Consider the following 26,831-nt stretch of genomic DNA (forward strand, 5'->3'; position numbering starts at 1 on the left):
AGAACTTCGAATCCTGAAGAGTCCAAAATTACCAGAATGAGTCATTCAGAGTAATGGTGAGTGAGACTACTCCTGTTCCACATTTTGTATTCTTCATAGAGGGGATACAGTCTCATAAAGACATCCTGTGTCCTGAAGGATGGCACTCCATCTGTAGGATATTGCCACCAAATTGGCACTTGAGCTGCATGTTCAGTAGGCCATTCCAATGTTTTAATGGGCCATTGCTATTGGTCATTGCCCAGGAATCTGTTTTGTGGTAGACAGTTTCTAATCTGGCTCCTAATAATCTTCTCTTACGGGGAGAAACAAAAATGAAGCAATAGAAAATAAATATGTCTATCAAATAATGAAAAAATAATAATCTTCTCTCACTAGTATTGGTGTCCTTATGTAATCCTCTACCCTTGAGTGTGGACTGGACCTAGTGACTTACTTCTAACAAATAGAACAAAGCAAAGGTAATGGGACATCACTTCTGAGATTAGTTACAAAATGGCTTTGGTTCCATCTTGCTTATCCTCTCTTATTCTCTTACTTGCTTACTGTCATAGAAACCAGCTGCCATATAGCAAGCTATCCTATAGAGACCCATGTGGTAAGCAATTGAAGGAGGCCTCTGGCCAACAGACAGCAAGGAACCAAGTCGCTCAGTCTAACAACATGTGAGACACTGAATCCCATTAACAATCACATGAGAGAGCTTGGTTTCAGATCGTCTCCCTCAGTTGAGCCTGGAGATGGCTCCAGCTCAGCCAACATCTTGGTTGCAGCCTTGTGAAAGCCCCTGAGCTGGGGGGTCCAGCCAAGCCACACTTGGATTTCTAACCCACAGGAACAGTGAGTTATGTGTTATTTCAACCCCCTACATTTTAAAGTAATTTGTAATGCAGTAATAGATGACTAATATATATTCCCATTTGGGGCCATTCTCTGTCTTCACAAAGTGGGTATTCACGTACACTGCTTGGCAGCTCTGCCCATTGGGAAAATTTACTTTCTTTGTTGTCTTTCAAGTTCGTCTCTGATGGTAGCAGTAAGGAAGCTGCTGCCCATTTTTTACTTGCTCCCACATGCCAAGCTCATCTGTCTATAACCTAAGCTTAGGCATTTTCCTTCTGTTTAAGCTGATCATGTAGGGATCCCTGCATGGCATAGGTGCCAACTGAGGGAGAGGTGCTGGTGTAGCTGTGGTCATGAGGTCCTGGGTCACCTGCTCATGAAATTTACTTGGCCCTCTGGTGCTGCTTGGGCTGGATACTGAATGTACCAGTTTCATCTTTTAATGGACTATTGCTGGGAATGTCTGACTGTATGATATGGCAGTGCCAAAATAACTCAACTCATAATGGGTAGTTCCGGGTACCTGGTATCCCATGGTCACACATTCCATGTCTGCCAGGGCACAGTTACACACATCAAGAGCTATTTCTCAAAAAGTGCATAATGTTTCACTGCAGATGGCATAGCAATGCTCTGCAACTTCAGAGGCCTTCATTGTGATTCTCTTCCTGGGACTTACCATCAGCTCTACTTTCCCAGAACCAACATGTCCACCATTATAGCTCTGCCAGAAGTTATGGCCCAAGCAGTAGGGCTGCTTTTATTGGACCTGTTGGAGAGCACTTTTTTCCGCTCTGGACCCCATTAAAACTGGCAGCCTTCTATGACACTGGTATATGGGTGGTGCAATATTCCTAGGTGTGAAATGTGTTACTTCCAGAACCCAAAAGGCTCATCAGACTCTGTGCTTCCTAATGAGTAGAAAAGGTAAGATGTAGTGCTATATCTCTTGCTTTGGAGGTAATCCCAGGACACCTATGACCACTGGACCCCAAAAACTTTATTGAAGTGGCAGATCCCTGAATCTTGATGGAGTTTATTTTCCACATTGTAGAGTGTATGTATCTGACCAAGGTCTCCAGCATGCTAACCACCTCTTGTTTTTTTGCCTGATCAGCATGAAGTTATCAATGTCATAGTGTTTTGAGGGAAGTCTGGATTGTGCAGCTCTCTTTTTCACAATATTTTATGACAAATGATTAGGATAGTTAACATAGCCTGGAGCAAAACTGTAATATTGTTGTCCATCCCATTGATTTTCTCCAATTTTCATGTATGTTGATCTCTATTTTATAACTGGGGACTATGAAAATGACCTCTATCTGGATTCATGGGCCCAGCAGACCCCCCAGTAAACGGAGCTTCAACCAGGACTCTACTTATAAGCTCATGCACTTACCTTTTATTCAATTGTTGACTTTATGTCTCCCCAACTAGAATACAAGCTCTTTGAGAACCATGATTTTGTCAGCTTTAGTCCCTACTATACCCCCAGCACCTTTAACAATGCCTGGCACACAGTAGGTGCTCAATAATTGAATGAATCTATTGCATTATTATTTTAATTTGCATTACTTCAATTATGAGTAAGATTGAATTTCTTATTCTGTAAACCTTCTTTTCCTTACCATCATTGTTATTACAAATATATTAATAGTAATAATAATAATGATATATTTTGCTCCCTCTGTTTCTGACCACAAGCAATTACCATCTCAGAGCAGACAAAATGGATGGTCCTATCCTGAAAACCTGACTGTCTCAGGGTGAACTTGGCAGTGGTCTAGATTACTTACAGACTATCAGTATCTCCTAACTGCTTGTGTTCCTTTAGCATCCTGTTGTCAGCTATAATGAGGCACTTACACTGCATTATAATCGCAGTTTAAACTTGTCTGTTACTTCTCCTAGATTAGATTCTTTAAAGGAAGGAACTTTGTCCTTTCATCGTATATAAGCAGAACCTAGCACAATGCCTGACAAATAATGGGACGTGAATAAGTTAATTACATGAATGCTCACGAATCAATCAATCAAATGAATCCAGTCAGGGCTAAGCAGCAACTAACAAGTTTAATTTAGGTAAAAACAGAGAAATCCTAGGGAACTCATTACTCTGTGGGATATGTGATGAAATAGCTATTTCTTTAGAAATAAACATTCCCTCAAAATAGAAAAGAGGAAAAAAATACTATACTGTTTGAGGGATTTAAAAGTTACTGTACCATTAAAAAATATAACCTTCTTACATATGTATATGGATGTGCCTTTATATGCATATTATATATGTATAATGTGTGTATATATATACATACATACAAAAATAGTCACTACTAAAGTTTAGTTAGGCTTAGCAGGAAGACAAATAGAGGTTAATGGCTCAGGGATTTGTCTCTCTCTACATATATCATATATCATATGTGCATATATATATATATCTTCTTGAGCCCAGAAGTTCAAGGTTACAGTGAGCTATGATCAGCCTGGATGACAGAGCAAGACCCAGTTTCTAAAAAGAAGAAGAAGATAGTCATTTGATAATTTAAGAACATCTAGCTTAATAAATATGCCAGTATCTTCATTCAACAAACATTCAACCAATACTTATTGTACTTACTGAACTCTTACTATGTCCCTGGCACTATTCTAGTCACTTGAAAGTATTAATGAAGAGAAACAGAGAGAGACAAAAACCCTTACCCATGTGGAAACATACAATAAACAATAAAAAGTATGCAGTATATTAGACAGTGATAAGTGCTGTGGAAAAAAAATTGAGCAGAATAAAGTGGGTTCAGGGATGCCAATGTGTGTGTGTGCTGGGGGGATGTGGCAGGAGTAGGGGAGGGTGAAAGTTCCTGGAACTGGGGAGTGGTAGGTGTAGGAGAATGTAGAAGCTTGCAGAATAGGATGATCAGATTAAGCTTTGTTAAGAAGGTAAGATTTGAACAAAAACTTAAAGAAGAGAAGGGACTTAGTAAAGCGGATATCTTTGAAAACAATGTATTGAATATTGTCTATGGGTCTTGCCATGTAATACAAATATTTAAATTAAACTAAGAGTTTCAAGGGCTATATTCAAAATGAATATCTGAATTAAAACAGACACACTTAATTTTAAAAATAAATGTATTAAACAGAACTATAATGAAATTTACTAGTTTTTTTGTTTATCAGAAGAAGTTTATGTTTACCCTGTGAAAATAATGAAGAGAGCTACAGAAAGGGGAAAAAAATAACAGAACAAATATTAGCACCACCAATATGCCAAAAGAATGGTTATTTCATCTAGCAGCTTGAGCATCCAAGGTCTCTTATTATATAGTGAAGACTGGGATAGTTCAAAGGAATGCAATAATACAACTATTATTTGGGAGGCACTGGCTATTAGATATGCTCAGTGTTAAGCCTTTTTCCTGGATTATTTCATATAGTGATCTCAAGTAATGCTCATTTGATGAATGAGAAAACTGAGTCTTGGAAAAGTTATGTAATTTACCCATGATCACACAGTTAGCAAGTGGCCAGGTCAGGATATGATTCCAGATTTGTTTGGCACTGGAGCCCACTATTTCATTATTTATGTTATGCTACCTTTCCACAATGTTTTATTACATTCGTGTATAAAATGGAAGATTAAACATAGGTGAGTTAAATTTTCACTCACAACTATTATTTGGGAGGCACTGACTATTAGACATGCTCAGTGTTAAGCCTTTTTCCTGGATTATTTCATACAGTGACCTCAAAGAATACTCATTTTATGAATGAGAAAACTGAGTGAGAGAAAGAAAAATGAAAATAGGATTTGACAGTCACATTACACTTTTACCTGATCCCAGTACTTAACATAGGTCACTCAAGGATATTCATGGCCACAATCCATATGCAAGACTTGTGACACTGTAGCCTTTGGAAACCAAAACTGTAGACCACATCCTAATTGAGAACACACCAGCAATGACTTTCCAGAATTTGGGATTACTAACACACCTGTTGAGGAGCTAAGATGGCCCCATAAGGTCCCAGTTTTCTACTTTAACGGTCCATAGTATTTTGAGACTCCTTTGTAGAAAGGCAGAAAGAAAATGCTAACAAGGCAACTGTCCTATTTCTAAGCTATGGGAGTAATTTCAACTTAAGATATAGTGTTGCATAAGCCAAAGATGAGCAAAATCCTGAGGAAGGCATGATAGCATAATAGAAAGATCCCTGGATTGAGAGCAGATCTGACTTCTTGTCCTGGCTCTACCATTAACTCATGTGACCTTGGGCAGGTAAGTCACTTCGCCTCATTGAGCCTTGGTTTCCTCACATGTAAGATGTCCTAAGTTGTAAAGCTTTAAGAATGTCAATAGGTGTGCCTCCTTTAGGAGATAATGATTGGTTTTCGCAAATAGTTGATTTGTGTATGTGTCTCTGGAACGTGAAGGCAATCAGAAAGTTTGATTCAAGTCACTTAGGATGGAAAACTTCAGTGTTAGAGAGGCTATGAATACTAAGAGATAAGTTACCATGAATTTAATAAGGATGGATTAACAGGTACTCCACCTGAATGGTTTTCTTTAGAACCAGAGTTATGGGAATGAGTTGGTTCTCCCAGCCTCTTTCTGTGTTCTACACCCTGAGCCCCACCATAATGCAGGTGAAAAGAAGCAAAGGCCATAGTATGAAGGGGCTCAGTTCATGAAGGGGGAAGGAAAGAAGGGATGGAAGAGGTAAGGAGTTAGCTCTTCAGTTAGCACAGTGAGCACACTATTCAGAAAAAATTAGTCCCTATCAGGAAGAGAGACTCAGAACTCCATTCAAAGCTCTGATAACTCCCCAACATAATTTGGAGGTGAGAGAATATTGATTTGTTGAGAGGAGTTTCTGGACTAGCACGGGCCCCAGGAGTTCCTAGTCTTTTTGTAATCAGGAGGAAACCAAGGAATAAGCATGCCATAGAAGGAGCAGAACGACAGTGCCCAGTGTTCATTCAATGCCTGGCTTTTGAGCCTGGCTGACTCACTGCTCTGGACATGCCAGTCCATTTGCCTGTCATTTTCTATTTTTCTGCTAGCATTGCTGTAGAAAGGCCAGCTCTTCCTCTTATTCTAATCGCCCGAACCCTAAGTAGATTTCGGTTTCCTTTAATCAAATGCAGCTTGACCAGAAAGAACACCACCATGTGCCTTGCCCTGCTGGCTCATAAAATAGGCCAGAAACAAAAGCAATGTTTCTTCCCAGTCTCCCTGCATCCACATGCTTGTTCTATGCCAAGTCTATAGCAGCTGCTAGAGTGGAGGGGCACCATACGCTCATGGATTTTTGGACTTTGGCTCCCATGAACCAAGAAACATCTCCTCACTCTTTTGATTTTGGTGATCCCCCATTCCCTCTGGTGAAATAGCCCCCACAGCCTCTCACCTTGTAGAACCTACTAAGGTGACCAGTCACACCCACCCTTGAAGCAGGGTGATTCAGACATTCAGCAATAGGTCTAAGGAAAAAGTCACTGGAGTCTGGGGAGCAGAAGCAGTAGCAAGGTGGGAGACCCCCGCAACTGTTAGATAAAAGCACCTTGGTAGCTTTTCAAAATTGGTAACATAGAACTGGGTAAGAACACGCTATAGAGGGATGATCAGGGCATTCCAGGCAATAATTGCTGGTTTATTTCTTAGAGTTTCTTCAGTTCTGAGTGGCTGCCCCTATTATCCACTTTCCTTCCCAAGGTATGTTCCTGGAAAGGATTTGCTGGAAAAAGGATGGTCTGAGACTGGACTGCCCATACTCACATATTAGGCCCCACATTCTCAGTAGAAAACTGAAATTGGAGGGGTTAAAATATCCTATCCACATAGCTTCTGGAGCAGGGCCAGAGCCAAGGAGGAAGCAGGCCCATCAGGAATGCGAGGTCATGCCTGCCAGGGCAGCTTACAGATTCAGCTCACAGGGAAGCCAGACCCGGTCAGCAATGCCAAGGCAGAAGGGGAGCCAAACTGGGCACTGAGATATCATATGGTGGGCCAGAGGTCAGAAGCAAGTCAGGATGCTGAAGCCAGAGATGGAGCTTCAACAAAATGAGTCAGGAAGGACCTAACAGAAGTAGGGAAGGGCTGGGATGTCTGGGGAGTGGAATAGAGTTCGTTAAGATGCATCTGGCAAACTGCCATGGCCCTTCTATGCATAATTAATACACTCCTTTCATATTCTGAAGCAAAGTCTTGAAGTATCAGTTTCTCACTGGGCTTGTAACATACGGGCCAGGGCATGCTGGGAATAGTAAAGCCTTGAGCCAAAGTGAAGGGGAGTCACCAGAGTCAGGGGCAAAGCTAGGGCAGAAGTGGCAACCCAAAGGAGGAGGTGGCAATAAGAGACCAAGATTAAACAAATGCATAGAAAATATAGCCCCATTTCACAGGTGTCAAAGTCAAAGCAACAACTAATACAGGAGATCAGCATAAGGGATCAGTGGCCTTGGCAAAGACCGGGGATGGGGTGAGATGGAGGATTGTGACATGCAAAGCTAAATCATCTGGGGAAGTCTATCTAGTAGAAGGTGGAGAAGAGCAAGAGATGACCAGGTGACCGAGCCCCGGGTAATAAGGCAGCCCGAGATGATGCAGAGAAAGTAAATATCAGCTTGATGGCAGAACATAGGATGGGACTCCCCTGAGTGAACTCAACAGCCCAAAAGAAGCAAGTGGAAGGCAGCCACAGATGGGCATCCAGGGGCATTAGGGAGAACCACTGCCCAAACACACCAAAGCATCTGTGTCTTAGGTTTCAGCCTGTGAGCCAAAGACCATTTCCAGACCCCTACTGATTAGTAGGGGAGGGCTGTTGATGTTCTTCCCAAATGGAGTCTTCTCAGTCTTGGGACAGAAGGTGCAGGATTTGGATGGTTGAGCACCAACCATGAACAATGGAGATGAGATGAGAATTAACACAGAATCTAATGCAGAAAGACTCAGAGAGGAACCAAAGAACTCCTGAGGCTCAGTGAGAATTGTGCTAAATCATGGAAGAAAGAAATCAAGGGTTGCCACAGTCAGATGGCCATTCTACTGCCATCTCACTACAGCTACTGCCAATATGCTACTGCCAAGATTGTGAATAAGTTTGTTCTTTCTGGAGATCAATTTGGCATTACATACGAAGAGTTATAAAAATATACCCAGCCTTTGACCCAAAATTCACACTTCTAGGGATCTCAACTAGGGAAATAGGATTGATGCAAGCTCGGTTTTAACAAGGATGCTCACCACTGTGTTACTTATACCCAAAGAACATTGGGAACAATACAAGCACTCAATAGCAGAGAACTTTTAACTGGCTAAAGTAAAGAACTTCTAGAAAATGAACTATTATGTGGCCACGTTAAATCATGCTCTTGAATGGCATGGGAAAATGTTTATATTATAAAAAGCTAAGTGAAAAATGACAGAACAAACCAACGTACATAGTGGTATATATGGAATAATTTCAATTTTGTGAAAAATTTACGTATATCCACACAGGAGAAAACATTGACTGAAAGGAAAAATACTGAGGTATTAATAGTCACTATCACGGATAGTGATATTATATATTATTTTAGAATTCTAACCAATTTTCTAAAATGAATCTTGTATTATTATAAGCAGAAAACATAAACATATTATGTAAAACCCAAGGGGAAGTAGGGAAGAGAATGGAATTCATTACACTGAAGGGCTCTGCCTCCTCATGTGATATTTCATAATTATGCATGAGTACATGGTCTGCATGATGTCTAACATTGTTAGAGCACTGCATTTTCTGATTGCAGATGAAAACCAGATGCACAAGACCCCAAACCTTTTTTTTTTTTTTAACTTTTAAGTTCAGGAGTACACGTGCAGGTTTGTTATATAGGTAAATTTGTGTCACAGGGGTTTGTTTTACAGATTATTTCGTCACCCAGGTATTACGTCTACTATCTATTTATTTTTCCTGATCTTCTCCCTCCTCTCAACCTCCACCCTCCAATAGGCTCCTGTGTCTGTTGTTTTCCTCTATGTGTCCATGTGTTCTCATCATTTAGCTCCCACTTATAAGTGAGAACATGCAGGATTTGATTTTCTGTTCCTATGTTACTTTGCTAAGGATAATGGCCTTCAGCTCCATGTTCCTGCAAAGGACATGATCTTGTTCTTTTTTATGGCTGCATAGTATTCTTGGTATATATGTACCACATTTTCTTTATCCAAATTACCGTTGGTGGGCATTTAGGTTGATTCCATGTCTTTGCTATTGTGACTAGTGCTGCACATGAACATATGTGTGCATGTGTCTTTATGGTAGAACGATTTATATTCCTTTGGGTGTATACCCAGTAATGGAATTGCTGGGTTGAATGGTAGTTCTGTTTTTAGATCTTACAGAAATTGTCTTCCACAATGGCTGAACTAATTTACACTCCCACCAACAATGTACAAGTGTTTCTTTTTCTCCGCAACCTTGCCAGCATCTGTCATTTTTTTGACTTTTTAGTAATAGCCATTCTGACTGGTGTGAGATGGTATCTCATTGTGGTTTTGATTTGCATATCTCTAGTGATCAGTGATGTTAAGCTTTTTTTCATATACTTATCGGCCGCATGTATATCTTTTTCTGAAATGTCTGCTCATGTTCTTTGCCCACTTTTTAAGTGGGTTGTTGGTTTTTTTATTGTAAATTTTCTTAAGTTCCTTATAGATGCTGGATATCAGACCTTTGTCAGATGCATAGTTTGCAAACATTTTCTTCCATTCTGTAGGTTCTGTTTACTCTATTGATAGTTTATTTTGCTGTATAGAAGCTCTTTAGTTTAATTTCCATTTGTCAAGTTTTGCTTTTGTTGCAATAGCTTTTGTCATCTTCGTCATTAAATCTTTTCCCTCTCCTATATCTAGAATGGTATTGCCTACGTTGTCTTCCAGGGTTTTCATAGTTTTTAGTTTTACATTTAAGTGTTTAATCCATCCTTAGTTGATTTTTGTATATGGTATAAGGAAGGGGTCCAGTTTCAATCTTCTGCATATGGCTAGCCAGTTATCCCAGAACCATTTATTTACTAAGGAGTCCTTTCCTCATTGCTTGTTTTTGTCAGCTTGCTTTGTCAAAGATCAGATGGTTGTAGGTGTGTGGCCTTTTTTCTCAGCAATCTGTTTGTTCCATTGGTCTATGTGTCTGTTTTTGTAACAGTTCCATGCTGTTTTGGTTTCTGCAGCCCTGTAGTATAGTTTGAAGTTGGCTAGTGTGATGCCTCCAGCATTCTTCTTTTTGCTTAGGATTGCCTTGCTTATTCAGGCTCTTTTTATGGTTCCATATGAAGTTTAAAATAGTTTTTTCTAGTTGTGAAGAACATTATCAGTAGTTTGATAAGAATAGCATTGAATCTATAAATCGCTTTAGGCAATATGGCCTTTTTAATGATTTTGATTCTTCTTATCCATGAGCATGAGATGTTTGTCCATTTGTCTGTGTCATCTCTGATTTCTTTGAGCAGTGTTTTGTAGTTCTCCTTGTAGAGACCTTTCACCTCCCTTGTTAGCTGTATTCTTAGGTATTTTATTATTTTTGTGGCAATTGTGAATGGAATTGCGTTCCTGATTTGGTTCTCAGCTTGACTGTTGTTGGCAAATAGAAATGCTAGTAATTTTTATATGTTGATTTTGTATCCTGAGACTGCTGAAATTATTTATCAGCTTAAGGAGCGTTCAGGTCAAGACTATGGAGTTTTCTAGGCATAGGATCATTTCAAGACTCCAAATCTTAACCTTACTTCTAAGCTACAAAATCGTCTTAATTTTGTTGAGATGTAGCTACACTTGACCTGCACGCATAACACAGTAAAGCCAAATGAGACCCAAACTTGTGATAGTAAACACAAATAAGTGTTTATTACTTCATTATGTTCAATTATGGAGATGAAATTACATTAAATGAGATCAGTGTTATAATAACCTATGTGCCTTGATTTATAAAGCATGTCTGAGCTTCTGCAGCAGGTGAACTGGAAAAAGGGAAGCTACAGAGCTGAGGTAAGAAGGTCTGGCCAAGCAATAGTAAGGGACTTTCCAAGTGTTGGTGTCTAAGAGGAGAGTGTACATTCAGAATCTCTGGATAGTTTCCAAGAAGTCCAATCTGATGGAATTCGGTAGTGGAGATGGTGGTTTCATGGCCTGGTTTTTTAATGTTTCAAGAACAGAGACACATTTACCTTAGTTAATGGGGGTGCAGAATTAGGAAGGTGGCATTGCAGGGATACACAGGAGGTTGTAAGGAAGTCAGGAAACACTCAACAGCTGCACAGCTATGCCTCACAGAGACCAGAACATAATTTACAAGATAGAAGCTGCTTTAGAACACAATGCAGTTTGAGTTATCCTGTGGGCCCTCAGACACCAGCATCAGCTGCCTTAATGCTCTGCCACTTTTATGATGATGCAGCTGTTCTTGTCTCTGTTTGACTATTCCTGCCACTACCAGCCAACTTCCTTCATTTTTCTTTGTCTCATGGCCTCAGCTCACTAATGGCGCCTGCTATCACATGGTTTCTTTTTCTGTGTGTCTTTCCAATCTCTCTACCTACTACCAACAGCAAGTCCCCCATACCCCTACAAAGCATTCTATTTAAACTCTCCAAGACAGAAGGTCCTATTAGTGCTATTGATTATTCTTTCCTTCATTAAGTAAAGCTTCCTTGCCAGATTACTCCATAGAACACTGACCGGCCTACAGATGAGCTGCTCTTGGACCAGATACCCAAATTTGATTGAATCAGCTGAGGATGGGATATAGGAGCTTGTGACCAGCTTTCTTCAGAGTTGCTATGGGCATTCCAAAATTGAAAGTGTAAGAAATCCCTCTGCAATGCAGAGAGTCCATCAGATTTGAGGCAGGGCCCCTCCGGGGGTAAGAGAAAGGAAGGGATCTGTCTTTAGAGAAACAAAAGCTGGTTTCGTTGTCAGAATCGTAGTCTCAAAAGGGAAACTGAGCCAGAAGCCCCTCAGATAGACAGGGCAAACATGGCAGAAAATGGGAAAAGGCTACCATATAATGCACACTCGAATGTCCATGGCTCGTCCCAGGCATAACAGATTTTAGGCTTGTGATGACGTGGCAAATGGTGGTAGACATTGGTAGATGGACTTCCTAAACACAAGCAAGTCTTGCTCAAGATTAGATCAGAACTAAGCCAGTTTGAATCAACACATGGAATGCCTCTGGTCCTCTACAGAAACTCCGTAGAGACTTTTGCATTATGCAGGGAGGACACTTTCCTCTCTGAAAAGTTCATTCTTCGGCCAACAGTGAGTCAGAAAATGCTTTCTGAACTTTTGACTTGGGAGCTTTGAAATTTAAACTTCCAACACAGATTCCTGTTCCATCTTGAAAGGTAATTTTAGTATTTAAATTTTTTTCTTTATCATGTGTATTAGTTTCCTGTGGCTGCTTTAACAAACTACCACAAACTTGCATCACTTAAAACAACAGAAATGGATTCTCTCACAGTTCTGGAGGCAAGGCAGGCCCATGCTCCCTCTGTAGTCCCTAGAGACGAATCCTTCGTTGCTTCTCCCTAGCTTCTGATGGTTGCCGGCAATCCTTGGTGTTCCTTGGCTTACAGGTACATTGCTCCAATTTCTACCTCTTCCTTTATACAGCTATCTTCCCCTTGTGTCTCTGTTTTCTCTTCTTGTACGGACAACAGTCACTGGATTAAGTCCCACCCTAATCCACTATGACCTCATTAGAACTAATTACATCTGCAAAGACCCTATTTCCAAACAAGCTCACATCCTAAAGTTCTGGGAAGACATGCATTTTATGGGGACATTATTTGATCCACTATAACATGTCCAATCTTTGGTCAAATTAATACTAGAACAAAAATTCTATGCTTTTCCTAGTCTCTGTTGGATGAGGTATATTCATTACTTGTATTTCTAAAATGGATACAGGTCACAGAGATGACTGGAATTGTGAAACCTCAAATCTTTGACCAGCTGCCCATCACTGGCAGAGTTCCAAGGAATCTAGGCAAAAGGGACAGACACCTAGTAAAAGAACACTGCTTATGACTACTTGGGAATTTGGCCCTAAACCCCACCGCCTGTCCCCACCCCCCCTCGTTCTAGAGATTTGGGCTGAACCACTTGGCCTGTGTTCTACATACCTGAATGAAAGCAAGAAAATATCTTCTTGCAGACTCAGAGTCAAGACTTTATGATTTTCCATGGTGACAAGAGCTCAAAAATGACTCACCCAAATGAAAAACACCACAAGGGAAAAAAAAACTTGATCTCTCTACAGTGGGAAGCAGCAGACACAGAGGATAAAGATGTGGGTTTTTTGAGTCAAGTCTGACATGAGTTCAGATCCCTGGTTTTGCCACTTACTAGCTGGGTGAACTTGTTCAAACTAATTAGTCTCTTTAAGTCTCAGTTTCCTCATTAGAGCAATGGAGATCATAATATCTTCCTTATAGGTGATTGTGAAGAGTAAATAAGATAATCTATGTAAGACCTTACTACATAGGAAGCGCTAGTTATAATCATTACTAAGGCCTTGAACAACTGGCCTAAACTGCCCCTATCAGGCCTGTTGTCTCCTGGACCCTTCCCTGATTACCACTGGAACTGCCTAAAGCAGAAGGCTTTCCCCTGTGGGAGCCCCCTAAGACCCTCTCTCAACAGCCCATGAGAGCTAAGGTCTCCAAAGAGGGAAGGCAAAGAACACTGTGGTATCAGCTAGAGTTTCTAACTTACAGATGACAGACTGGCAGCTCTCAGGCCAGATTCCATCTCTCATGATTTTTATTTGGCCTGGACAATTTTAAAAATTTGGAATTTATTGCCCACATTAAAAAATTCAGAAATGTTCTATAAAAATCCAAATTTCTGGCTTAAAAAATTGAGAGACCAGGTAATACTGAGCATAAGTTCTCCTATGACTAGAGGGCACATTTACTGTAATGTACAAATTGGCACACTTCTGAGAGTGAGAGAAGGGTCTGTCAATAATTTTACCTGAACAATTAGTGTTAACTGAAACTGTCCAGGGCAAATTAGGAATGGTCATGTTACCCATGACTCCAGTGGTCTGGAGCTAAGTAGGAATGGATACTTCCTGCAGGAGGTCTTGTCTCTCTGTTTGTCTAGGGTTTTGAGTTTTGAGCTTCTATTTTAATACTTTGTCATATCATACCTAATACTTGGTCCTCCAACACCAGAATCCAACATCCCTGATCGGGGCTTCTATCATCATCTTCCTTCTCTAAGAAGGAAAAGGTATGGAGTGAGTTATCAAATCAGTGCATATGCTGGACTTCATTCAGGTGCTCTCAGGGGTTCTGATAAGATTTCCAATAGGGCACAGACTACCTATACAATGTTGGCAACACTCTGTCATCATCCAGTGCCTATTAACTAGTCCTTGCTGCTCTTATAGGGCATATATCATTAGGATAATGTCACATGTGTCATAGATACATTGCAAGCTTTTCTTTTCCTTCTCCTTCTTCTTCTTGAGACAGGATCTCCCTCTGTCACCCAGGTTAGAGTGCAGTGGAACAATCACAGCTCACTGCAAGCTTGACCTCCCAAGCCAAACAATCCTCCTACTTCAGCTTCCCAAGTAGCTGGGACCACAGGCATGTGCCACTATGCTCAGCTAATTTTTTTTTTACTTTTGTAGAGACAGGGTCTCCCTATGTTGCCCAGGCTGGTCTCAAAATCCTGGGTTCAAGCAGTCCTCCCATTTTAGCCTCCCAAAGTGCTGAGATTATAGGCATGAGCTACTGCGCCCAGCCAAGATTCTTTTTTTTGTTTTTTGAGACAAAGTCTCACCCTGTTGCCAGGCTGGAGTGTAGTGGCCTGATCTCGGCTCACTGCAACCTCCGCCTCCAGGGTTCAAGTGATTCTCCTGCCTCAGCCTCCCGGGTAGCTGAGACTACAGGCGTGCACCACCACACCCAGCTAATTTTTGCATTTTTAGTAGAGACGGGGTTTCACAATGTTGGCCAGGATAATCTCCATCTCCTGACCTCGTGATTTGCCTGCCTCAGCCTCCCAAAGTGCTGGGATTACAGGTGTGAGCCACCATGCCCGGCCCAGCCAAGATTCTTGAAGTGTCTTCTGAATCATAAAAGGATTGGTTTGAGAGGATCATAAATCAATTCTTTGAAAATTCTTAATTTTCAAACAGCCTCCATCCAATGAATGAATTATGTTTTAAAAAGTTTGCTTCTAAGTCTAGCATAAAAAACCTGAAAAGTATATTCCTATAGGAGCAATGTTACTTCCCTATCCCACACACAAACATACACAAAGTAAAATAAAAAGTAAACCATAGAATATATAAAGATTAGTAATGTTGGGCAGGCACGGTGGCTCACGCCTGTAATCCCAGCACTTTGAGAGGCCGAGGCGGGCGGATCACGAGGTCAGGAGATCGAGACCATCCTGGCTAACACGGTGAAACCCCGTCTCTACTAAAAATACAATAAATTAGCCGGGCGTGGTAGTGGGCGCCTGTAGTCCCAGCTACTCGGGAGGCTGAGGCAGGAGAATGGCGTGAACCTGGGAGGCGGAGCTTTCAGTGAGCCGAGAATCGCGCCACTGCACTCCAGCTTGGGAGATAGAGCGAGACTCTGTCTCAAAAAAAAAAAAAAAGATTAGTACTGTTAAATCTATTTCTGGTTTTGGTTAAATTGGAACTCTGTATTTATGTAAGAGAAAGTATCTTCTAAACAATTATTCTTAAGAAATTCTGACCCAAGTTCAGTAGAAGGGAGGTAACTTATGAAGGGGTTCTGGGGGCATTTTCTTTCTCTGCCCATTTGTATGTGCAAAGTGTTTATTCATGTAATATTTGTAGGGTAGATACAATCTGTGTAATAAATATCAAAGCTCTTCATCATCAAGAATATTTGATGAATACAGAAAATGTCATTCCGTGATTAAAATGGATTATTTAAAACATACAGAGAGGAACAGAACTAACTACCTAGAGCTGGTGGGTATGTCGGAGAGAGTCCTGCTTGAGGAGACAGGTGACCTTGCTTTGAGTTCAATCTCTTCTATTAACTTGTAGTGTAATTTTGAGTAAATAATTCACCTTCCTTGAGATACAGGTTTCTTAGTAGCTGAATAAGGATGATAACAATAATTCATATTTCACAGACTTGTTTTGAATACTGAGTTAATGTGTGTAGCAGAGCTTTGTATACTGTGAAATGTTATAGAACCAAAAAAGAATAGAAAAGTAAGCTAATGCTTATTGAGCTCATATTATAAACCAAGCACAGTGATGGAATTAGTATTATTAACTAACCACCAATACCAATTGCAATGGCAGCAACAGTATCCCTAAAACTGCCACACTAACTCTTCCTCTCTTAGATACAAATGAAGAGACCAGGGCATCCCTTCAACTCTGAGCAGAAACGAATCAATCTCCTCCCAATGCAAATTCTTTACTTACAGAACACTAGGCTTGTAAACATCCTGCCTTCTCATTTTAATGACGGTATTACAATGGATGTGATGCCTTACCCTGGGCCACACCCCAGAGTAGGAGTGATATTGACTCGTTGTGACTTGTGAATATTAGGAAGAAATGCCGCACTTAACAAGTTGGATAATGGCAATTTGCAGCCACAGTTGGACTAACATTTCTACAGGGAAGGGAAGAGGATGGTCTCGGATCCAACTAGAACCCATCAGTGCTGTTATTATTTAAGTCCTGTAATTTAAATAGTGTTGCCTTATGTGTTACTCTGCTAGGACTGCCATAACACAGTACTGCAGACTGAGAGGCTTAAACAACAGAAATTCATTTTCTTACAGTTCCGGAGGCTAGAAGTTTGACATCAAGGTGTCAGCATGGTTGGTTTCTTTTGAGGACTCTCTCAACTTGTAGATAGATGGCCATCTCTCCCTGTCTTCACATGGTCTTCCCTCTGTGTGTGTTGGCATCCTAATCACCTCTTCTTGTAAAGACACTTGTCATTGGCTAGGGGCTGCATACACTAATGACCTCATTTTAATTGAAGTACCCCATTTGAAGCCCCTATGTCCAATATAGTCACATTCTGAGGTACTGGGTGTTAGGACTTTAACATATGAATTTGGTGGCGTGGGGGTGGCAAACACAGTTCAACCTATAACACATTGTTAGATAAATCAGTAGTCTACTTTGTTCTCAAGAAATTTTCCCTAAGCTGTGATCTTTATGTCCTTTGTCTTTTCCTCTTCCCCAAAGTCCTGTCCCCACTACCAAAAACCACCTTCAGTTTTTATAGCACTTCAAATACTGATTCATGAATACACCATTGTTATTGGCATCTGGCAGCTCCATTTCACTGACTTGGTGTTCAAGAAAAGCTGTGTAAATTAAAATGCCAGCTCTCTGTGAAACATCTTCACAGGGTCCTTCTGGAATCCACTGTCCCTTGACCCACATCCTATGCTTCTATTTTTTGACTCACAAAGCAACTCCAAGGTCTGGATAAGACCACTTGCCTACCGGTCTACTCATTTCCTTAGATTCTGGTTTTTTAGTAGGCTTGTTTTACCTTTTAGTCATTTTTCCTGAATGGAGCTCTTTTTCACCTCCTCTTGGTTCTTAGTCATTACCCAGGAGGAAGTTACTAGAAGTCAGATTGCCAAGCAGTATTGCCTTCATGGACTCACAGAAGAGATCTAAAGCATTTCTCACCTTGCAGCCAATTCAGGCTAACTCCTAAGCAAGGCAACTTACTGTCTTCAAGCCTTGTTTGCCATTCCATCTGTTCTCCACCCTGAATCTACTAAGCTGATGGTTTCAGTGATGTTATGTAACAGGTATTTCATCAGTTTTTTGGCTAGTAGGATATATGGTTATGTCTGTGACCTCATACATTCTAGTACCATGTAGCTCCCAGACAAAATTTAATTGCATTCATGAGTATCCTAAACTAAATATGTCATCAAGAAGAATAAGGTAAATGGTGTCAATCCATCAGTGACAATCAATATTTTTGAAGGTCTTTGAAGTGAAAGCATCTATAGACATTTCTAGATACCAATATTATAGAATTATTAACTCATAGTACTACTTTAACTTGTATTTGCCTTCTTATAATTTAAGCCACACATTGTCAGCTATTGAGATAATTTCAGAATAAAATCATTTAAATCCGGGTATCTAAATGGTTGGATGATAATAGTTCTTCTAATACTATAAAATGTAATCTTATCTTGAGTGAATTTAAAAACAGGTTTCTAAACCAAATATTTTCCAACTTTTACAAGCAGTCACTTCTCAATTCTCTGGCAAGCATGGCACAGGCAGCCACCCCTATATAAATATGTAGTTAGAAAGATAAACACTCACTGAAGTCGCTAAGTCACTAGTGGTAGCGTTGTTTCTCAGAGAGTTCAGCGGTACTTGCTCAGTGGGTAGATAAAGAAATATTAGTAATGTTTCCATTGGGCTCTACTCCTTCCTAAAGCCAGCCAGCCTTCTCCCTTAGAGAAAAGCCTTAATGTGTGCATGTGCGTGCGTGTGTGTGTGTGTGTGTGTGTGTTCCAGATGCCTGCAGACAACTTTCTACTTCAAGAGCAACCCAAGCTCCTCACTGGTTGTATGTTAAGCCATCCATTGTTTAGGGCCATAATTTTTAGTACAATAAGTCAGACCTCCAAAATAATAGGAGTAAATTTGTAGAACAAATTTCATATTTAAACATGTTAGTATAGCTCAAATATTTACTCATTAAACTAAGAATGATCAAGGCAAGTGCTTTCATTTAATTTCATAGATTTACAGAGATTTTAAAACATTAGTGTAGAAAGGGCCCTGGTCTTGGTTCCAGTCTAGTCAGGCCAATGACTAACTGTAAGCCCTGGGAAAGCTGGGCTGGGATTTCCTTATAAAATAAAAGAGAATGGATCGGGCGCAGTGGCTCACACCTGTAATTCCAGCACTTAGGGGGACCGAGATGGGTGGATCACAAGCTCAGGAGATCAAGACCATCCTGGCTAACACAGTGAAACCCTGTCTCTACTAAACATACAAAAAATTAGCCGGCTGTGGTGGCATGCACCTGTAGTCCCAGCTACTCAGGAGGCTGTGGCAGGAGAATTGTTTGAACCCAGGAGGCAGAGATTGCAGTGAGCCGAGATCACGCCACTGCACTCCAGCCTGGGCAACAGACTGAGACTCTGTCTCAAAAAAAAAAATAAAGGAGAATGAAGTAAATAAGCTCTAAGATCCCTTTGATTCTGAAACTTATGAAATTTTATCGGAAAAACAGATCTCATTTTGTTATCTTACAGGTATTTTGTGAGGATCATAGAATACACAGGTTAAGGGGAGCAGTATTTGCTTTCTTATCTAGTCACCATTTGGTGAATCGATGAAAGAAAAAAACAATCGTGGAAAATGTTACCCCTCTACTTTAAAGAAGGAAGGAAATAATTTAAGATTCTTTTCTTTTTTTTTTTTTTCATTACAGAACTTCTATTAGAATACTTACGAGGCCATGGGGATTTGTTCCCTTTCCCTTACTCTAAAACTTTGGCTGATTGGGTTGTTTAGGTTGTTTGGCATGATCCGAACTTTTATTACTGATGTAAGTATACCCTTGGTAGCATGGGCAGGGTCAGGCTGCTGTTATCTACTAACCTGCCCCTGAATGTCAGCAGGTTTGCCTGAGGACTCCCTGGACTGCTTCTCCTGCCTCTACGGCACAGGGTGATCTTGGACAAACACCCCAGCCAACACTGTAACTATCCTTTATTTGCCTGTTGAAAGCAGCAGAAGCAAATGACCAGAGGCTTCACTTTTACTTCTATGAAAAAAATTGTGTTCCTTGGAAGAAGCGTTCTTCCTTAAGTTACTAAGGCCTCTAAACTAGCAGAGCCCAGAAACCCAAGAAAGGGAACCAAGCTGTAAGTAGAACTTTGTAATGTAAGATTCTTGAGTTACTTATGGCTCTTTCAGATAAAGATTTGGTGAAGTCATGAAACTTGTCATATGTTAGTATATTGGTTACAAGCAGCTAAAGTAAAATCTTTCTCAAACAATGTAATATAGTTCTCTTATCTGATTAAAACTCTCAAAATGTTAACAAATTAATCTTTTCAAAAGATAACTCTAATGTTTGGGTATATTGTATTGTTATTTTCTTTAAATCTTTCATTTGTTGATGAATTCCAAGTACTTTTCCAGGGGCTGGAAACACAGTGGTGAACAAAGCAGGCAGAGTCCCTTCTTTCATAGAACTTAACATACCCATACTAGTAAGGGGACATTTAAAAAATCTGTAAATAAACCAATAAATCTATATCAAGTCAGTAGAGGGATAAGTGCAAAAATTAAAGCAGAGTAAGGAAGAAAGGGAGTATCAAAAAGGGGGATGCTGTTTTTATGGAGGAGTCAAGGAACATGTCAATAATCTGGACCATTTGAGGAGAGACCAGAAGGCAGCAAGGAAAAGGGAGCAAGGAACAAGTCATGTAGATGTATGGGAAAAGCCAATTCCAGGCAGAGGAAACAGCAAAGGCAAAAGTCCTGAGGCAAGAGGGACTTTGGGGTACCTGGGGAAGAGCAAGAAGGACAGAGAGGCAGAGGTAGAATAAGAGGAGTCATTTCCTAACATCTTTTTCTAAGAGAAGTATGGTCAAACTTAACTTCATGTTAATGTCAATTTCTATGAAGTCCAGCAGAAATTCTTCATTGAACTTCTTCTGTGTCTCAGCTTTTCATTTATAAAATGGGTATGATAGGCCAGGCATGGTGGCTCATGCCTGTAATCCCAGCACTTTGTGGGGCTGAGACCATCCTAGCTAACACGGTGAAACCCCGCCTCTATTAAAAATACAATAAATTAGCCGGGCGTGGTGGTGGGCACCTATAGTCCCAGCTACTTGGGAGGCTGAGGCAGGAGAATGGCGTGAACCCGGGAGGTGGAGCTTGCAGTAAGCCAAGATTGCGCCACTGCACTCCAGCCTGGGTGACAGAGCAAGACTTCCTCTCAAAAAAAAAAAAATGGGTATGATAATAGCACTTCATAGGTTATTGTGAGGACTGAATAATTTATGAAATGTAAAGTATAATTAAAAGTGTATCACTAGCACAATAACTAGACATTTATAGTTTACTAGCACGGAGTAAAGTATAAATGGCTAGTTATTATTACTACCACCATAATCTTTTTATTCACAGTAGTATCAATAATTGCATTTTTAAGGCTAATATTATTTTTGGCACTGACCATTAACTATTAGGGGAGTTACCTTATACATATTACTAAGACATCAGGTAGGGTTATGGTACGTGATGGCTCAAGCACAGAGGTTTATATCATCAAAATCTTATAAGAAAGTTTAAAACACATTAAAAATTGGAGTTGGAAATGTAGTAACTTAATTTGGCCATAACATGAGTATGATATCTTCATCTATATACTCAAATATTTCTTTATTTTTGTCAATCTTAGTTTCCTGTCCTTATGACAGCACAGAATTCTTGGATGTTGGTAATGTCTTTCACATTCATTTCCAGCATGAGGTCTGAATTGATTCCTTGTTTCTCAATTACACCCATCATGGAATCAAGATTAATAACCTGCTTGGTGAGTTTTGTCCACCTTGGAATCTGGAGGCTTTGTACTCACTGTGGCCTGTCAGACTCTGAGTCGTTCCTTTTACATGCCCCAGCAGTGAGGTCAAGGACAGCCGCAGTCCAGGGAGTCCAAGGACTGCCTGCCTTGGGGCCACCCGTGCAGGCTTCCATTACTTCTTCCCCTCTCCCAGGCATTATTCATCATGGTTGAGGAGAATCTAAGGGTGGATTTAAAATTCCCTGATATATCCCCTGTGCTCAGAACAATGTCTGGCACATTAGAGGTATTCAGTGAATATTTGTGGAATCAATAAAAATACAATAGACATGATGGACAATGTGGGTCCCTCCTAAACAGACTGCTGTTGAAGTGTGGCAGAGGGGAAGAGCACCTGTCCACTCTGCTCCCCTGTGGGGCTGGGCTCCCACCTCCACCACCCACATGGAACATGCACACTTGTGATCAGTCCCTTCACCTCAGGGAACAGGATATCTGGGATAGGCTTTGCTTTAGACATGAGGTTTTTGTGACCATCATATTTGGTTCTACTAGATACAACCAAGTTGAGTGCAGTTTGTGATTTAAAAAAAAAAATCTCACTGGAAGAATTTTTACTTCTGGGCCTACCGTTCATGCCCTCAACATCCCTCCAGAAAATTCTTAGTGGGGGCCCATTCTGTATTAGATACAGACCTAACTAATGTAGTACTGTGGAACTTTCAATCTAATTAGCATAAACACTGCCAAAAACCATGGCACCAAAACCATAAGTGCCACAAGAATAGTATCCTATGTACAATATGATGTCAAATAGGATGACTAATTTTCTTTTTTTTTGAGATGGAGTTTCACTCCTGTTGCCCAGGCTAGAGTGCAATGGCACAATCTCAGCTCGCCACAACCTCTGCCTCCTCGGTTCAAGCGATTCTCTTGCCTCTGCCTCCCAAGAGCTGGGACTACAGGCATGCGCCACCACACCTGGCTAATTTTTTGTATTTTTACTAGAGATGGGGTTTCTCCATGCTGGTTAGGCTGGTCTTGAACTCCCGACCTCAAGTGATCCACCCACCTCGGCCTCCCAAAGTGCTGGGATTGCAGGCGTGAGCCACCGCGCCCGGTGGATGACTAATTTTCACTGGAGCGAACAGAAAGGCTTCAGAGCAGAGGCGGGATTCTCTATCATGGAAGGAATGAAAAATATTTCAATAAGCAGAGTGGATATGTGTTAATATATACTGTAATTATAAAATAACAATACCACATCATCTGTCATACATGCTTCATTATTAATGCACTATCCAGTTATGCCTTTGATTTCTTGTTTGTGTGTCTGTTAGTCCTCGTCCTCCAAAACCATGATCATGAGCCACTTTAGTGAAGAAACATTTATAGGTAAAAAATCTAGTTGGCTTATAAGATGATTCAGGGCACATGCTGAGTCAGTGTTAGAGGATTTGGTGGAGATATTGCCCTTTATTTTTTAGTTTCTTTGCCAAACACAGCCATTTATCCCACATAGCAGATGTCTGACATTCACCCTTTCTCAGTTAATAATCATATTTACTTATAAAAATGACCCAGGTGTGGTAGCTCACGCCTCTAATCCCAGCACTTTGGGAGGATGAGGCAGGAGGATCCCTTGAGGCCAGGAGTTTGAGACCAGCCTGGGCAACATGGCGAAGACTCCATCGCTACAAAACATAAAAATAAACAACAGAGCTGGGCGTGGTGACACGAGCCTGTAGTCCCAGCTACTCAGGAGGCTGAGATGGGAGTATTCCTTCAGTCCAGGAGTTCAAGGCTTCAGTGAGCTATGACTGTGCCACTGCACTCCAGCCTGAGCACAGAGCAAGGCCCTGTCTCTCTCTGAAACAAAACAAAACAAAACAAAACAAAAACATCTTCCTTTGACAATGTTTTCAAATATATTTGTCCTAACGAAGAAGGGTGAAGAATATGACAGATATTTAATCTTTTTGAAAAATATTTAAAGGGAAGATGCCATTAAGTGATTTTTCCAAATTCCCTTTCCATAATTTTACCATTAATCAGCTAATATTCATGGAGTGCTTATGTGTCAGCACAGGTGACAGGAAAGGTATTCTTAGTAGAGTTGGTAAGTGTTACTAATATATATTATATATAAATGCAGTGTTTTGTTTTCCTCCAAACATGATATGATGTGTGATCCAACATCTAGATAAATGTTTTATTTTGGTTGCGGCTTCCTCCACCGTGTTGATCAGTCCCATGACTCAAGGAGCACTTAATGGTAAGAAGCAGGTAGCGTGGTTAGGGGACATGCAATCAACTAGCATCTACTGAGCACCTGCCATGTGTCGGGGACTGTATAATAGCTGATGTTTTGAGTAATTTATTTAGTTTGCTGAAAGTGACAATCAGTTGAAGACAGAAAAGAGTGGGGGGAGTTTTAAAGTTAAGCACAAAACGTACTTTTGTTTTGAATGGGAGAAGAAGGGTGGAGGAAGACGGCCGACAAAACAAGTTGAACACCTGAGTCTTGACTGGAAGGAATTCAAAGTGCCCACCTGAGAAATGTCTAATTAAACAAGGACAGAGAACCTGCTCCCTGCAGGAGGGTACAAAAAGTCACTTTTCCTCTAAGTCGCTCTGCCCGCCCTGCTGCAAGTCAAAAGGGCGACCGAGGCGGCCGCGGTTGGGACAGCTTCAGGCTGGGCGCAGCTGACCGCCGCGTTCTGCGCGCGAGCGAGCAGCCGCCCCAACCTGCCGCGGTCGCCGACCCCGCCCCCCGGGAGCGCGGGCCAGGCCAATGGGCTGGGCTCCAAGGGGCGGGGCAGGCGGCCGGCGCAGCCGTGGCGGTAGCTGCAAGGGCGGCGGCCGCTGTGGTGGTGGTGGTGGTGGTGTTTGTGGCTGCGGCTGCCACTTGGCCGGGGGTCTGCGGGCCGTGGGGGATGGGGGCGGCGAGCTCCAGCCCTCGGCGGTGGCGGCGGCCGTAGGTGTGGGGCGGCCGTCCGCGTCCGGGACGCGGGATGGAGCGCCGTGGTGAGTGTGAGGAGGTGGCGCTCGCTTCGGCCGCGGCGGTGGTGGCTGCGGGCGCCGGCTAGTTGCCGTCCAGGGTCCGGCGGGGGCTAGGGGCGCGCCCGGCGAGGCAGGCGCGGACGAGCGAGAGGACGCGGGCGGGCGCTGCGGGTACGCCGCGGACCCCGGGTGCGCGCTCTGAGTTGTGTGACGCCGGCGGGCAGCAGGGGAGAAGCTGGCCGGGTGGACTTTCCTCCCCTTACAGGACTCCCCGAGCGTGTCTCAGCCCCGCTCCCTTTGCTAGCTACCAGCCCTCATCGCCTCACTGCGGAATTCAGGGGCTCCTTTACCCTTACCCCACTGGTTTTCTTCACCGGGTCTCAAGTCCGTCTTTCTTACTAGGGATGCTTTTTGGAAGTTTGGTGACGTTTTCTGAAATTTCAGTCTGACACATGCAAAGGCTGAGTAAAACAGACATCTCATGTTCCATATTTACTTTTTCTTATTGCACTTCACCTCACCTAGACCCTGGCTATTTATTACTTTGGGGAAGGGAGATCTAAGGTTGTAAAACACCGTCTTGCGCATTCTCACCGTGTGCCCCTTCTGGAGCGTCTCTGTCGTTCCCTCCCACCCTACTCCTCCCCTTCTCTCTCCCCACTCATTACTGCCTGGTCTCGCCCTTCCACCTTTTCCCAGCCATGGCTCTAGGGCAAGTCGTGTGCTCTGCAAAATAGGAAGGGACAAGCTGGGAGATTGCACCTACCACCTAGAGAGCGGACCCCTGTGCGTTTGTTTCACTAGGTGTCCCAGGACCCGGTCTGTGATAGAAACCTGGTGTTCCCAGGGAGGATCTTGCCTTGGTTTACACAGGGCAGCCAAGGACGTTCCTCCCTTGTCTTTCAGCCCTCTGATTTGTCCGAGTTTATCTCACCTTTTCACCACCACCACCCCTCTTTAAAAACCAAGGGTGGCGTTCCACGTTGTTTTTTTTGGATCTTTGACATCCTCTGTTTTCTAAAGGTGGATCTTTTTTGGGCGGGGGATGGAGGGGTTGGCGGGGGGAAGGGGAATGTTAGGAGATGTTTTATGAAAGTTCTAAGTACCTTTTTGTTCTACATTTACCTTTTTCTTTATTAATCTTTGGGAATTAGCTTCGCTTCCTCCTCATTCAGTTTGGGAGAGGAGATTCCCCTTTCAAGAAAAATACTTCAAAATTAGATATGAAAGTGAATATTCAGAATGAGTGAATCACAACAAAATTATGGGAGTCTTGGAGATTAGGTCCCTTTCTGTAGTGATTTCTTTACGCAGTTTGCCAGAAATGCTTATTTCAAAATGCCTCCTTGTTACAGGAACTGTGTAAGTGAGCAACCCTGATGCTTAAGCTTCATGAGCTTTACAGTATGTATACAGTTTTTGTCTGATGATTCTGAGAAGAGTTTAAGAGTGAACTTGAAGAAAATAGAATAGGCCTGAGTAGAAAATGTTTTAGTCCCCAATTTGGCAGGAAATAGAACTTTGGCTGAGATGTAGAAAAGCGCTGCCCAAGAATGTATAGTGGTTGGTCATTACTGCTCCCCTTACCTCCTTAAAATAGAATATCTACCTCAGTTGTAAGCACCTTCACTTCCTCACATGTAAAGGCTCTTGACCTAGGAACATGGGCTTTTACAGCCACTGCTCTTGGTCCCGGGGGTTAGTATAACCACATTGAACAAAGTTCATGCCCAGAAGTCACCCTAAAGAATTTTCATTCTCGTATCACTTATTCATTCAGCATTCACTAAGAAAATTTAGTCTGATCCCATTTTGTGGTAGACAGTCCTGTAGAACCTTTGCATCTTCGGTAGCAATAGACAATATTGATGGGGCCCAAGGTATAATATCGTGAGTTTCCCAAGTATGTTGAATATCCTATGGGAAAGTAAAGGGATGCTTTATTTTTAGTGGAGGAAATGAAAGGCTTCTCGCAATTTTCCCCACACCTACACCACGACTGCATTCCTAGGCAACGAAATTCTTTTGTCATTTAAGATTAGTTTCATATTCTCTAGAATTTTATGTAAATGGAATCATACCAAAGATATACAGTGTGTGTGTGCCTGGCTTCTTTCATTTAGCTTAATGCTTTTGAGATTCATCTATGATTTTTTCCCATGTCATGGATATGTAATGTTAAATAGTATTCCATCGTAAGGCTGTACCACAGTTTGTTTATCTGTTGATGGAGTTTGGGTTGTTTTGTTTTTGACTATCATGAAAAAAATTGCTATGCATTTGTATACAAGTTTAGGGGTGAATATATGTTTTCATTTCTTTTGGATGCATACAAAAGGAGAATTACTGGGTTGTATGTTAAATGTACATTTCCTGTGTAAGAAAC

The 26,831-nt window shown here is 41.6% G+C and overlaps 1 protein-coding gene across 2 annotated transcripts in view; it reads left to right on the forward strand.

Annotated features, from left to right (window-relative positions):
* The window catches only part of ARHGAP29 (Rho GTPase activating protein 29), a 179,272-nt gene that overhangs the window by 58,256 nt on the left and 94,185 nt on the right, over positions 1-26,831 (forward strand). Inside the window, exon 1 of one of the 2 annotated variants that reach the window (XM_031001250.3) lies at positions 24,236-24,469. The exons of the other annotated variant lie outside the window; for it this stretch is intronic. The gene's annotated coding sequence lies outside the window, so the exon portion shown is untranslated. Of the gene's footprint in view, positions 1-24,235; positions 24,470-26,831 lie in introns of those variants that run through there. 2 annotated transcript variants of the gene reach the window in all.

The sequence above is a fragment of the Gorilla gorilla genome, chromosome 1 (genome assembly GCF_029281585.2).
Source record: "Gorilla gorilla gorilla isolate KB3781 chromosome 1, NHGRI_mGorGor1-v2.1_pri, whole genome shotgun sequence".
NCBI lineage: Eukaryota > Metazoa > Chordata > Mammalia > Primates > Hominidae > Gorilla > Gorilla gorilla.